This window comes from Morchella importuna (genome assembly GCF_003444635.1).
Source record: "Morchella importuna strain M04M26 chromosome Unknown Morimp01GS002, whole genome shotgun sequence".
NCBI classification, from domain to species: Eukaryota; Fungi; Ascomycota; class Pezizomycetes; order Pezizales; family Morchellaceae; genus Morchella; species Morchella importuna.
Genome location: NW_025763399.1, coordinates 899,142 through 915,064, shown reverse-complemented (window position 1 = coordinate 915,064; position 15,923 = coordinate 899,142).

Here is a 15,923-nt window from a genome sequence, read left to right as displayed (position 1 = left end):
CTTCTTTCCGCGAATCTTTTGGAGGGCCTAGTCAACCATAACACTTGGCCGTTTGTACAAATCCTTGCAGAGTAACGCGTGCCACCAGAAGCCACCTTGACCCCAAGGGCATATTTCGCCGGCGCTTTAGTCATCACACCCGGTAACCCCACAGTGTTACGGCCTCTCGACACACCTCCTCCACCTCGGTGCTTGCGCCTTTGACTCAATCAACCTTCTCACAATCATCGCTCTTGCCCTGGTATCTCACCACCTTCTATAATTTTTTAACTCACACTCTTTCTCCTATTTACCTCTTTTTCTCCACATCTTCTTTCCACCGATGATTTTCCTGATGGCAATATTCCGGGCGCGGGACGAAGTTGGTAAATGGGGGTCGTCTTGCAGTTGTGTAGTATGTTCCTTCAATCCCTTCCATTCGGTAAAGTGATGGCTAATCACCGAAATTTAGCATTCAGGAGATATCCGAATCTCTTGCACGTTGGTGGTTCTGAGCTTTGCGATCCCGTGGCTGGGATCGGAGTCTCTTGCTCTCGACTTGGTGTTGCTGCATATGACGAGTATGTAGCGTAGCATCTAGTGAAGTGATGGGCTTGCCTGGTATGTTTTGTTACTGAACCTTTATCAACGTGTTTTGTGATCGTTGCTGATTAGTTATTGATTTAGCTGGGGCTCTCATACCCCGGTGCTTTGGATAATATTCCAACTTGCTCGGAGTGGAATCTTTTCCTACAGTTATTTTTCGTTATCAGCATTATAATACGAGCAACATTATTTTTCCCTAGCGCGTTCTGGTATTTGTACAAGTCCCCGTTCTCTGACCATCCGTTAATAGCCGCTATACAATTACCAGTTTGAGCAGAAACCTATCTCCGGTTCTCCATCCTCTTCGCCATAATCTTATTTTATTCTTCTTACCAACTATAGCCCGACGTTAAAAATTGGGAAACAGTTTCAATAACTCCTTGTGTTCTGATGGTATCGTTCTTCCTTCTCCGGAAATCGAGGAAGTATTGATCATCGTTGATGCATAACTAGGTATACTGGTGTGTGCTCAACCTCAGGGGAATCTTGGGGCTATTAGGTTCAGGAAGTAGCGCGCACCGATAATATAGATCTCATTCTCCTTCCGTTTATTCCGGATATCTGAACAAAAAGTGCCGGAATCCTCAATATCTCTTTACTATTTCATGCTCTTGAGCGTAATACTTTTCCCTGGTGGAGTATTGCTCTTTCCCACTCAGCGGTGAACAGGATTGGGGGGTAGCCGCTGAGTTGACCATATGGCCGACTGATGATTTAGGCGGTGGGTGGTTTAGGTATTACCATTGACTCACGAAGGAACATGGGGCTTCTGATAGCCAACGGGTGTATGCGCCATCGAAGAAATTTCTTGTCCCATTGGGGTTGTGGTGACCGGAAGGTTTGAGAAAGCACTCCCACCGGTGTATGAACCAGGTAGGGCCGAGGAGACCTGTGGTATGGTATTTGATATGCCGTAGGTGACGTAAATCGAAGTGGTTGGGATAGTATTCAATCACGAAAATCTCATACAAGTACTGGCCTCTTGCCGCGGGGAACAGGTAGCGATACTTGAGCCGAGATGAGCGTAACGTAAATCGATAGTCTGCTTCGCCGAGACAATCTTGCTTTTACCAGATGCACGTAATAAATCTTCCAATCATCATTCGCCGAATCTGCGCTGTGGCAACATTTGTCATGCGATACTTGATGCGGACTGAGAAGAATTGGAGCTGACTTTTCGAAGCACGATGGACAGCATCGATATTATGACCACCTCTAGCTATTTTCTTCTCTCATCCCATCCCGCGCATAGTCACACATCTACCTGTTATTCGAGCGTTCTCCGTTCATATTCGCGTCGTCGACGAAGAGGATTCTAACCATAATCTCATGTAGCGTATAATGGAAATAGATTGACGATTAGTTGAGTAATCGGCTTGTAACTTTCTTTTTTGTTCAGTTCAGGAATGAAGGAGACAGAGAACGTGGTAGCTGTATAGCCTGGTTAGGAGAAATGTGTCGGTGGTGCTGCATTCTTTCGTGGATGAGACTCGGAGGGACGTCCACCGACCAAGACCCGAGATGCTAGCGCGCCTAAATCGGTTAGCCAACTGCCACAACTACCGCCCAGGACCACACACACATGGCGATGTGGCTAGCGGTTAACACTCGCCCCGAACGACACCGTGAGGTTGTATGTTGCCTTCGATTACAGAAGGTGCAGCGTTCAATCCAGGGGTGGGTTTGTACAATCGGGAAATTGTATATTCTTTTGTATTTTTTTTTTTTTGCGCACATAGCAAAAGGAGATTTTAGCTTGATAGACCGAATTCGGTAGGGCATATATGTCTCTCGTACACTTGTGTGCGCTAGTAGACGAGTTTCATCCCGACATCGAACAGTTTAGGACAACGTAGTACGGTAAATCTCGAAAATATCGCAGCTGCAGAACTACTATATAACTACTAGTAGTAAGCCTCCAAGAGATACTTGAACTCCAGCGTCGATAAACGGACACCCACAAGAAATACGACACACACAAAAGAATACCTCGCACCCCCCCCCCCCCCCATTATGGAAAGACACTCCGTGGTTGATCCTCTGTTATTCATGGCATCATTACTGTTTCATGTGGCTTGCGCGAGTCCCGAAGGTGTCTCCGGCGATCTGTTCTCACTATGTGGTGATGGTGGGGTGTTTAATGGAAGCTGTATTAATAGCTACACGCATCCGTGTATATAAGAACTACTCCCAGCACCGATTTTAATACATAAGTAAGTATCTTTGCTGGAAACGGCGCTCTCATACCGGCTGTGGCCAGGAACCCATAACGAGTGATATCTCAAGACAGCCAAGACTGGAAGTACAACCACCAAGTTCCACACGAATTAAAAAACGCCGACAATCCGGGGGCGTGTTTAAACACTGGGAAAGACTACAACACGCAAATGTGCATTTGGAGCACAGAGAGCACACATAGCACAAATCACAATTACCGCCACACATGCCACAGAAGTCACAAAACACGAGGAGGAACTAAAGACACCAAGCGATAGTTATTTCTTTGCTTCCGCCCGGAGAACGCCCCCCTATGTGCAATTTCCCAAAACCAACTCGCTTCGCCTTTCTTGACGCCGCCGGCAAGATAACCACCACACTCCCTTCTCGGCTTCCGCAACCACACATGGAGTTGTGTTGAGGACGTCGGGCTTCACTATATATATGGTCATGTTAGAGCAGAATACATTGGAGGGAGGAGATCTGAGGGGGTACTAACTCTGTGGAGATGAGTGGCGCGGCGGATCCCGTTGGAGAGACCTCTACAGATTGGCCGGTCCACAGATATCAACTACTGGAATTCCACCAGCAATGTCGAAGCTACATACGTTAGTAGAGGGACACACGTCACTTCCAAACTAGTGGGACTTACTATTTGTAGGAGGGGCGATTCCTGAGAGGGGATGCCGGCACTAAATGGGCCCGGACAATTCTCTGGACCACTTATCAGACTGGTTCTTTTAGAGGAGATTGTGGAGCAAATAAACGTACATTTTGGAACGTTGGGAGGGCCATCATCCCTTGATTGATCGCTAAAGAATATTAGCTGATTGTGCGAGGACTCGGTAAAGGGACCCAAGAGCACCAGATGAAGCCGTCGGCTGCGAGTCCCAACACAAAAAATGGCCTGTGTTATAATTTAAATGAAATACAAACTTGAAATATTCAGCGAGAGAACATACAGACCGAAAAATCCTTTCCAACACCGATGCTGTTTTCTATCAGCAAAGCCAACAACAATGGTTTTGGATCACCTTACATGTTGGTTGGTGAGGAAGACAACGTTGGTCTCTCTTACATGGGCTGGGGGAGTAACCGGCGGGTGGATAATGTCACTAAGTCCCTCTTCACGTGGTTAGTCCATCAGTGATGTCAATTGGAGATATAGATCGATTAAACTTACCCAATCTCTCTCGCCTTACCACCCCCATCCACATATCTACAACCTCTGCCCGGAACCCGGGCAGTGAGGTAGACGTTGATGGGGTATCGGTGGCTCGTCCCACAAGCACCGGCCTTGTGTGTGGTGTTGGCTCTACACAGAGTTGATCTCGTTAGCCTTTTATTAGAACAGGATTATTTGGGGGATCTGAGACAGAACCTACATCCCAGGACCCAGCATCGGTGAGTCCGTCAATTGAGCCTCTACACCCCTAACAACGAGAATGATCAGTCAATGTTGAGGGAGGTATCGGAAGGGGGACTTACCAGGATGAACCGGGAACAACTTCGGCCTCTCTCACAGAGGAAACGGCACGGGGTAAAGAACAAAGCCCCGACGGCCGACACTTGGCTCATGTTTCTAAGGTTCTATGAAATTGTTTTCATTAGTTGATGGTTCAATATTCGAAGAGCTCAGAAGGAGAACTTACCTAAAAGAACCTAAGACAACTCCAGTCTCTCCTACAGAGAGAACAGCGGGGGTGAAGGGGAGGCAGGGGGCAGGCAAACATGGGTTGCCATGTTTGTCCGGTTCCTTGAAACACCGAAAATTTGTTAACTTTGCGAAAAAGGAATAAAGAGTGATAACGTACCCAATAGAGAACCGGAGACAACTTCAGCCCCCGATGCAGCGGGAGTCGGGGTGCAGACCTTGGGCACCGCATCCTCTTGTCCTTCTCCACTCGTTCCGTGGTCGAAGCAATCAGGAAGCCGAAGAGAGAGGATATATATTCTGCACCACCCGACGATGGATGGTATAAAAACGATGGTGTTGAGAGGACAGGGAGAGATAAGAATGAGAAGATGTTATGGAGCAACCTTTTGAGGTCGAGCAAGGCGTATTTATACTAGGATCCACCCCACTCTTCGCCGCTGGATAAGTCATCATCTGCTTGGCGACGGGGGAATTTGTCTTGGTATGGGTAATTGTTACACAGCAGGAATCTCCGTTGAGTGTTACTTGTGCTTTCCATCCGGGCGTATTGTGTTGGGGGAAAGGGGGTGAAGAAGCAGTAGGAGCAGGAGAGACTGGGTTCGAGGGGCCTTTCATCCAAGGTGGGCAGGGGAGGAACAATCCTCATGTCGCTCAACACCTCTGACCCATACTTCAATCTCAATACGTTCCCGGCTACCCATTTCATGCGATTGTTTTCTTCATTCTCTATCACTCAGTTCCCACCCCGCGGCTAACTAGCGTGACGGAAATCCCCTGCATCATACCAGCAGCAGCGTGTGCCGAATACTCCACACAGGTATGTACACGCAGTCCTATTCTTGAGCGCCCGACCCATGGCCCATGCCCATGCCCCACTCCAACATTTACCACTTCATCAAGCAAAAGCCGCAGGTGTACCTCCGTCTTCGCACGTCCGGCCCGCTGCTCACCACAAGCGCAGCTTCTCTTTCAGACATATGTGTCTTCCTCCTCTCCAGTCTACAGATGCGAAACCTGGCCTCCAACCCTCTACGGCAACTCATCCGCCTCGTTCCGCTCCGGAACACACCGGATAGGACACATATTGATTTCCAATAACGCCACCTTTATGGAGTCAACCTACCCCGCCCCGCGTAATGCCCAGTCAACAGTAACTCCACCTAGTCTATCTACCGTATCTAATCCCTTTACCGTGGCCATCACAATACTGGACTACTAGGTCACGCCCCCTCTGACCATGCTCCAGAACCAGATTTCTCAATGTTTAAATGGATCATAGTGATAGATACACCACTTAGTGGGAGAACGCACTTCTATTGCCACCCTTTTTTTAACTACTGGGTGGTGTTGTGTATGCCGGATGCCACGTACAGACATCCCCTTTGTCCTTCTGCAAAGGAAGAAAGTCATGTTTTAACGAACATCCCCGGTAGTATTCTGGTATCTTACAAGTCAAAACTAGGTTCTTCAATTCATCATCAAAGATTTAGGCACATAGTCAGTATCATCTCACTATTTAATCTATGAGTTAACAAAACAACCCGGATGCAGGCGAAAACCGGGGGCACTCCGCCCCAAACCACCGGCCCCACAACCCCCCGCGCCGCTGGAAACCCCACCAACCAGAGCCAAGACCCCCTCCCCTCCCCCGAAACACACCCTCACCCGATGCGCTCAGATTGTGCCTTGTTCACCGTTCACCTCTCTTCAGCTTGTTATTAATTAAGGTAAAATAAGCTTCAATTATTGGAAATACCGACACTGTTATCTATGGATATATATATCTACTCAACCAGAATATTGGGGGGGGGGGGCGTCACCTGGTCTCGTATCTTGATTACATCTCCATTGGGAGCCTCGTGATGCAGAAGCGACCACTGGCATTGTATTAAAGAGGATTCATCATATTTCTGTCTTCCTTTTATAATTTAGAGCGTAATATATATGATCATGTACCAGACAGCACAGGCGAGATTTCACGGCGAACCAGGTATATATTTACATACAGCCTCTATCAGGCGTGTGAGAGAAATGTTTCGTAGTTCACCTGTGCGAATTTCTAACCTCACTCATTCCGTTGTTCTTTGAAAATTCACCTTTCTAGTTATTGTCGTGGTACTAGTCCGAAAAAAACAAAGGAATTTTAGTATCCCCACCCCCGGGTTTAACACGCCAGCCTTCAGGATAGCTCCTCTGTAGTAGAGATCCGCGTAACCACACGGTGTCCATCCCGAGGCATCGAGCTCACGATCAGAGAACATCGCATTTCGCGGATAGAACTGAAGTAAAAGAAAAGATTATGGGGTGTTCTGTTTGAAAGTGGAATTACTAAGCGGGATTCGAACCCGGTATCCGCTGTCGTCATAAGTTTCCTAAACCGGAGGCATATACCACTATGCTAACAGAACTTGAAGGTGTACGTGCTGGGGAACATGTTAAACGCACATGTGGACATGAAATCCACGGATGTGGAGGGGGTGTATCGCTTAAACGGTCAGGCCAATTGAAATCAGCCTTATTCAAACTCTTTACAGTGATTGTAATGAGATCAACTCATATAGCGTGGGAGAGAGTTGTAGCCTTCGGCATGCCGCCGTAATTATGATGGGCGGTGATAGAAGTTCGTATCCTGCGCTGCTTATATCATGGTTACAGTAGAGGGTTAGGGTGCCGATTTTCATATGGGCTGACGGGGTATGTGATATCCGTATCTGGGGTCTATGCATACGGGTTAAGTGTTACTTAATCGTTCAGCCACAGACTGACACCTCAGGTGTGTACAATGTGGAATATGTGATAAACCCTAACGCTCATATCAGAAAGGGAACAACCCCCCAACGTCGAGAATGGTGGTACGATAGAACTAACACTCCTATCACTGTTCACATGTCTGTCTTTTTACACACAGGAAAATGAAGGGAGAAGTGAATAAGAAAGCTAATTTCGATAACTGGGCGTTCTCGCATTGCAAGGAAACCGGAGCAAATTGTTATACTGCGTTACTCAGATAATATTAGATAATATCACCGCGATAAGCGAGGGTCAATGATAGCGAGATACAATTACTACTAGAGCACGGCAGCAGAAACAGTGTAAGTGAAGATTGTATTGTTAAATGATTTATGATTTGATTACTTGGATATCTCAATTTAATAACCCCGCTCCTTCCCAGCCACCAATACGTTTTTTTCGCAAGTTTCTCGAGTAGCACAATCAGTACCTAGGGTGATCCCGACGGCGGTACCGTCTCAAACGGAGGAACCAGCTCCCCCCCCAATGACCATAACAGATCCAGTGACGTGTTGCGCCACCTCGTCTCGGCTGGGGCTTCCTACCGGGAGGAATATGAGCCCTCGATCGAGCTGAGTTTACCCGATCGTTCATCCTTCAGGTCTAAATGGGCCAGGAACGGCTATAAGTGATGCCCGCCACCACATATCTCGTTTGCATCGTCCCAGAACCCCGCACACGGGTACAATGCGGGGTTCTGTGGTGTACAACTCAAATTGGGACCCCTACAAAAGGGAGGACTGAGAAACCAGGGAGAGAAATGTTGTTTGGCAACCCGACTTCCGGCTGGATGGGTCCGGCCATTGCTGGGAAGGGGCTACGGTGATATAGCCTATCGCTGAAGAATGTGAGCATTTTGTATTTTTGTTAGAAACATTGAAGAATTTTTTACCTTAATTAGCGCTAGTAGGTAAATAGCCCGGAGGCTTAAAACAAGTCGAAATCCGTAGCTGGGATCCGGGGCGGTGTCGGAGGTGCCTCTGGTCCACTACCTAGGGCCGCCCAGCACAGGGTTATGCCGGAGCGATATTGCAAGCGTTTGTCACACTTACCAAAAATCATAAATTAGTGCGCAAAATATCGGATATTACGGAGGGATTTGACGCATACTATCCTGCCTTGCATTAATCTGGCTACCAAAAGCACGCAGGAGACAATTTGCTGATGCGATTGGTGCATAACCCCCGATGGGAAGTTAAAGATCAGAAAATGAGATCACCAGGTTTGTTGGTTTGAGCGGTAAAGCACAGCCCAGCGTCTTCTATGATGAAACCAGGTGCGAAAGATGACCATTATAAAAGTATCAATCGGTCTCCAGTTTCCCATGGAAGGACACCCACCCCTGGTAAGGTCGGCCCTCGGAGCAGCGATTCCGATTACTGTCTCAGATGCGCTTAGAGCCACGTAAGGTGCACCAGGTGGTCCTTTTCGGAAGTCTTGGAGGTGTGAGCCAGTTAAGGGATGATTGAAACCTAGACAATATTCCTATTTTGGTTTCGGTCTCCGGGGTGTTAATAGTTTTATTGAAACCTGAACCATACTGCTTGTTGTGTATTCTGGGATGCAGCGGTCGTGCGAGTGCCGACGCAGAGGAATAAATTTGAGACCTCAGACTCGGTTATTCTTACCACAGACAGCCCAAAGAGGATCATGCATTCCTCAGTGGGTTCCCTCACCGAGGATCATGCATTCCTCCGTGGGTTCCCCCACGGAGAATATATTCCCCTGATGGTTCTCAAACTACCACCGGTCTGGACCTGAACACCTGTCTCGCGAGAGGGTTATCGAATTAGCTAACTTGGTTCTTTGATCGAACCTGAGGACAGAGAAAGCACAAGTGCATTGGGGGAAATATCTTGACAGGGCACAGCTCATAACAACTTAAAAGTGGAATTATAATATATTTAAACCATTTATTGAGGCCCTTAATTTAAATAGTAAAATAAAGAAAAGCTTACAATCTCTAACCTCTGCTCGCTATCGGAGCTCGTTTTGCCGGAAACTAGCCAAGCATGGAGCGGACAGAAGCCCCGGAGGTGTTTATTTCGTCGAGGTTTCTCCGGCACCCGAAGACTGATGACGAGCGTCAGACTTTTAAAAATTAGATGGCGGCTACCTAAGCAAGGTTAGCTGCAACAATTCAAATATACCTCTCAGATATATAACTCTTACCTAAAATATGCGTCAGACAACCGGCTCTCCCTTGTACGCGCTATTCAGGGTTAAAGATGTTAGTAGGTGAGAAATGGCGACAACAATATAGAATCGTACCAACAATCTAACTTCTCCGCTTGTTGTAAGCTCTCCACGTCCAACTTTGTGGTGTTTGTGACCCCGTAGCGAGGCAGCTTGGTTACAGCCGAGCAGCTGTACATCCACCGGTCCCCTATAGCAGACACGTAGCCGGTTTTGAAGGGGCCTGGGAACTACCCACGTGCAGCCATCGCAATCATGACGAAAAGCGATACTGTTGGTTCCTTAGCCGTCAGTAAGGAGAAAAGTATCGAACAATGGTACTTAAGGGAGTAGTTACCCAAAGGTTTTATGGCGTGTTTCTGGCAACTCTTGTCTCTCTTACTAAAGATGAAAAAAGCCAGGTCAGCAAGGTAAACTCCAATCATCAATAACTAAACGTGAGTTGGAAGGGGTTACCAGATGATTCCATGAGGTTTTACAGCACAGTTGCTGCATGATAATCTTGGTGCCTCCACCTGCGAACAGTCATGTCAATAAGTATTGCTCAGATAACTAAGAAATAAGACATCATGAAACGCTCACCAGGTGAGTAATCTACGACCACTGCACGGAGTGGTGGTATAAGAAAGAGAGACCACCCCGCTGGAAGAAGTGAGCAAAATAGCTCTTCTAAAGGAGCCATAATTAATCAATATATCTCACCAGATGGAGTAATCTACGACCTCTGCCCGCAGCAGGGGATAGACCCCTTTTGGCTCTCTCCCTAAAAGACCACAACACACTACTATTGTGATTAAGAACATCAATAACTAATATCAATGTATGGGGAAATACTCACTACATAGTCATCCGTCCCCCTTGCACCAGAGGGACTATCTCCGTGGGAGCAGAAGCAGAGGCCCACACATATTACTGGAATCAAATTGTTAACATGGTATTACAACATTGAGAAGTAAGTCCATCTTACGAGTGGTACCATCTCCCCCTATCAGCCAGTAAGACCAGCCTATCTCCCTCTCCAGATAGATCGAGCCCCACACAAAAGTCGCAGCCGCCTAAAATGACAGGTGTGTCTAAATCTATTAAAACAAAAGCGATAACAATGATTTATCTAGCACAGAGTCATACCGTATCCCCCCGGCTGGAGGTAAGGAGAAAACCTCCCAGGAGAGCATGGCCGATAAAAGCCCAGAGCCGGGCCCTGCGTTGAATGACTGGATAGTCTGGCCTGTTAAGTTCGTCACAATTAGTATGGGAGCATAAAATGTGATGATAAGAGTTGTTCAGTGATGAGACCTACCTCTGTAGGCCTGCGACAACTCTGGCCTCTCTTATTGGTTTATCTCTTTCATACACAGCTCATTTCCTGGTTGTGAGCATGAATGCTGATATAATGTTCTGGAGAGGAACAGAAGCGGATGGTAAAGTATAAGAATCTCTATGCGTTCTCAGATACTCGAAAGGACACGGTGGTTGTGATCATAACTTCTCACTGGGATTACGAATGCGGCTGATCAGGAAAGTCTTGTAAACGTTGCCCATTTGAGATTGCTGCCTATGATAATTCAGGATAACGTTAGTACATCGCGCCATATGGTATAGTACAGGTGCCAACAGTTACATCCCGGTCGAAATAGGTACGGCGACCCATCAAAGCATAGTAAAATACGTAGAAATACCTAAAGCCTATATTTACAATATATATAGCTAGGCTTAAAACCTGAGTGTACTACTAAATCTCCGTATCAATGACTCACATTACAGTATTATGTGGATATAATAAGCTCGCAATGAACTGATGCGAAGCTGTGGTGACCTCTCTATGATCGTTGATGGTTGGTCGGCAGAAAAGAGCCTATCGGCTGATATTAGCGGGTGAACACTTTCCACTATATGTGGCATAATTAAACGCCGGCGTACTCCTCGCTTGACCACTCCCTTAGCCTCCTATCTCAGCCACGCCTCTAGCCACAACATACTCGTTTCTACAGTACGATGCCAGCCGTGAGGGTCAGGCGCAGCGTCGCAACGCCCCCCGAACCATCACGGGTACCAGCACAGCAACCACAATTGATCCTTTGGAGAGCTGAATTTTTGTATAGTTGTTAAATAGTAGATAAATAACAATAATTAGACATTTAATATCTTGTGTACCAACCCGCCGTGAAAAGGTTGTGGAAATCTGGTTGCGCGCGCGGCGTTGCGACGCCGCGCCTGACCCTCACGACTGGCATCGTACTGTACAATTACGAGGATACTAGACCGAGACTGACGCTAAACATAATCGGAAGTGTGCTTGATCACCTTAGGAGGTAAAAGTAGTGTTAGTCTAAGTGAAAGAGTCCGATTCCCGTATATTATACTCCACTCAAGAGCATCTGGTCAGAGTGAACACGGATTCTAGAACCCAAAGATAGTCAACAAAAATAAAAGAGAAAAGTAAAGAAGAAAAAGAAAAAACACTCGGAAATTTATAGCTTTTATATTCCCTAATAGAAACCCCAGCTTTAACTACAAAGGGGAAAAAGTGCCACCCCAGCTCTTTTTCCGCTAATGCTCCTCCGCCTGCAGGGGTGGATGTTTCCCCGATCCTTCCCAGCCACAGACCCGCCGCCACGTGCACTTATGGCAATGACCAGCTGTGGTCACGCGCATGTCCCTCAGACTGAAAACCTCCCCTTGATGTAGGCCCCATAGGCCCAGGTTCTTTCCATCCTCCGATCCTTCCCAGCCACAGAGGAGTTCATGTCTCTGCAGCAGCAACCGCCAAGTGCACTTATTGCACTGACCAACTTTTGCCATGCAGGGTTCGCCACAGGGCGAGAATTGAGCTTCGATATGGGGGCTACAGGGCCAGGCCGTTCTGATCCCCCGCTCCGTTTCAGCCATATCTTCTCCTTCCCCCAGGGCCGGAGGTCTTGAGATGTGCGGCCCAGTGTCGTTTTCGCCCGCTTAACGCTGTATATATAGTGACTTTAGCAACACCCTGGCTCGTGATTGGTCGCCAGCTGGCGGTGTGTTAATTAAAGAGAGAAGCAATATCGAAAGATTAAAGTTACATTCCTTGAGGAGTGCGTTAGTGGGTCCCCGTACCTCTTCAGCCACCACCAGGCACGGCTCCTGGCTGGATTTCTCGCAGTTGCCAGCTCGCAAGCCCGAGGCACCCCTTCTCGGTCAGTGGAATCGACTGGCACCCTACGGTGCACGCGATTGACAATCTGCCCAATCAGCGGGGGATGATTTAGATGCCTGCCCCACGCCAGCGGGCTCCCCACATGTGGGTAGGGAAACTTCCTCGGAGGCTGTGGGTCGTAACATCCTAAGTTAGCGTATGTGTTTATTCTAATTTCAAGGAGTTATGGGGATATGTGTACTAATTGTGCTGCAGTCAGGACTATCCGTACCTCCTCACGCAAACGGAGGGGCCGGATATCTTGTTGAGAGCTCAGTAGTTAAGCCCACTGCTCCTTCGACCACCAGCCCTGCCCGCATGTGTGGCCGGAGGCCACCCCTCCACGTCCCCGTGGAAGAGAGTCGGCTGGGACAATTTCCCAGAGAGCCTAATGGTAGAAGAGTTTTCACGATTAGCTATATTTCCTTCGAATAAAAACCGAAAAAGCAGTTTTACCTACCAACCAGGATAGTTTTCCTCCAGCCGCCACACCAAGCCAAGGACCCAACGAGGCCGTCTGTATCTGCCCAGTTCCCACATATCGGCCTTATTTCAACCTTACATGCTGTCTGCGTTATTTTACACGTGTTTTTTTAAGCTTTTAAAATGCGTAGAGACTTACTTGTAGGCTCCACCTCGAGGTCCAAGTAGTCCCTGAGATAGTAGGAAGGGCCCCGTCACCCGCAGTCGCGTTGTGGGGTTTGAGTTCGTACCTGCTTCCACGCTTTTAATACCTGACCCCCTTCTCCTGTAGGGTTGGGGGCGGGGTAGAATCTCCTCTGCTCCTTGGAGAATCCCTGATGCCCCAAATCCGGTAAGTACTTGGCCTAGGCTTACTGCTCCCGATCATTTGGACTTAAAGATACTACTCAAGTTAGTGTACATTCTTCTGATAAGGACTAGAGAAGTTACATTCTGAAAAGCAAAATGAAAGGAAGACAAACCAAGAAAAGCTGTAAAGGGCAGATGGTAAAACATCTGTGAGATATATACGTTAACCTGATGAAATCCATGAATTTCAAGTTTCGGTGAGTAATTCACACTATCGAATGGTGGAATTTAAGAGGTAGGTAGGAGTACAGAGTCATACTATACCTTACCGTGATATACGAGACCTGGACGATGGGTCCGCAATATCATCTAGGCCGACGATGGACTTTGCTCCCTCCTCACTAGGGAGGATAAGATGGTGGTGGTGTCCACCGTCCACCGATCACGACCACCGCCCAGCAAGCAGGAGCTTACTAACGACCACAGGCCGGCGGGCAGGAGCTGGCTTACGACTACAGGCCTGCGGGCAGGAGTTTGCTCGCCTCGCCCATGCCCAAACCGGGTGGCCAATAAGCCAAGTGGGAGGGTCAGGTGGCCAGTACGTGAGCTCGAGTGTCTCTTGACATCGTGGATAATACCCTTCGCAGTTGGTTCCCTAATAACAGTCTATGTTAGAGAGGATTATCATCAACAGCATGAAACACTATGCGAACGGGGGAGGTATTACTTACCACGACCACCGCTACCCCCCCCCCCCATATCTACAGTGGCAATTAGGGTGATGCCACCCCCTGGGTGTTCTATGAATTCACACGAAACACCTGCGCCGCACAGCCAGCGAATGATTCATTGTTGCCAGCTCCTAGGTGTTCTTTTTTGATGAGGTGGAGAGATATCCACTGCCTGGTGGATCTCATCACCCACCCGAGATGTGCCGCGAACCAGGATTGCCCATCCCCGAGGATCACTTATGAATCCAAGGTGAATATCGGCCTCGGGGGAGCAGGCAAAAAAGTCTTCGGGACATTAGTATTTATGTTTTATTTCGACAGAATGGAGACATGATACGCACCGAACGTGCGGAGCAAGCCCGGGCCGGGAGATTGTTCTCGCCGGGAAGACCTGTACCCGCCTTGCGCATCTTGTTGATCGCCCCTTTTAAACAAACCAAGGGTCTTTTTCAGGCCCCAGGCACCATGATCGATGGTAGGCTTGACCCTGTGTCTTCTAGTTAGTTTTTCCTCTTTTGGCTTCTTTGTTTCTGGCGGGGTTCCACGTAATACGTACCGAACTATCGGAGTCCGGCCCCCAGCGGGCAATGTCCCCGAGGGCCAATTGTTAGGACGGATGATGGTATAGATTTTGTTGCTGCGCCCTGAAATGACCTTGGAGGATGAAGGACATTTGGGGCAGAGCAGGGCGATGGTTGTGATGTTTGGGGTTGAGAGGAGGGGTAAGATGACCCTGTGGCAGTTGAATGAACACCTTCCATCTTTCCCTGTAAGAATCTCTGCAGCGTCACCGATCACTCCCTTAATATTACCGGAGCGGGAATGTCCACCTGCCCGCGAGATCAAAAATAATGTTGAATTATATTCCACGGTTTCAAGCATAAAAGGCTTATAAAACACCAGAAAAGGGAGACACAATACAACTAACATCCATTTTTTACATTTTCGTTACAGCTCAGTGTGGTAGAAGTCTACTACATGTATGTACTAGAATACACTTTTTCTTAATTCGTTGCGGTCTGATTGGTCGACACCGACATGGGTTTTTAGTAAGCACGACACATCAAAGAACTGAACACTCGAGAGGAGGAGGACGGGGGCCGAAGGCCTCTCATAATTCTAGAGCGAGAATTAAACAGAGGAGGTGGAATGGGGGGCCGAAGGCCCCCATCGAAGGCCTTCCATAATTATTTGATACCCATAATCCAATAACTCGCGGTCGCGAGTTGGCATACCCCTAGTCTACATGTACATACATGTCCAATGCCGGAAAATGGGGTGTGATTAAAGTAGTAGTAGTCTCGTAGTGATGCGGCTTTTATGAGAATTAAGCTTGCTCATTCGGCTCGGGTTAATTCGGTATTCATATGAATACTATAGTTGCAAACAAAGGTTATTTCATGCAAATATGATATCCCAAAAGCACGGTATGCTCAAAAAAGCCGTACCAATACTGCTATCTAGCTCAGCCCAGCTGGTCACACAATTGTGTTCTGTGACCGCGCTAGTATCAGGGTATGGCACTAGGCTAGACCTACATGATATATGCTAGACTTACTATACATATGTACGCGTACCTACGTGTAGTCTCGTACTCATAAACCTCCTACATGTATATACATACATGTAGACTCATACCGCAAATCCTCGAAGGAATTGCCAAATTGTAGTTCTATCTTGAAGTTGATTTCAACCTCAATATACACATGTACAAGAGGAATCTTCAGAACACGTACTACTTGTATTAGTTCTCAATTCTATATCGGAGACCTGCTAGTTTCCAGACACCTACTATGCTTTTGGA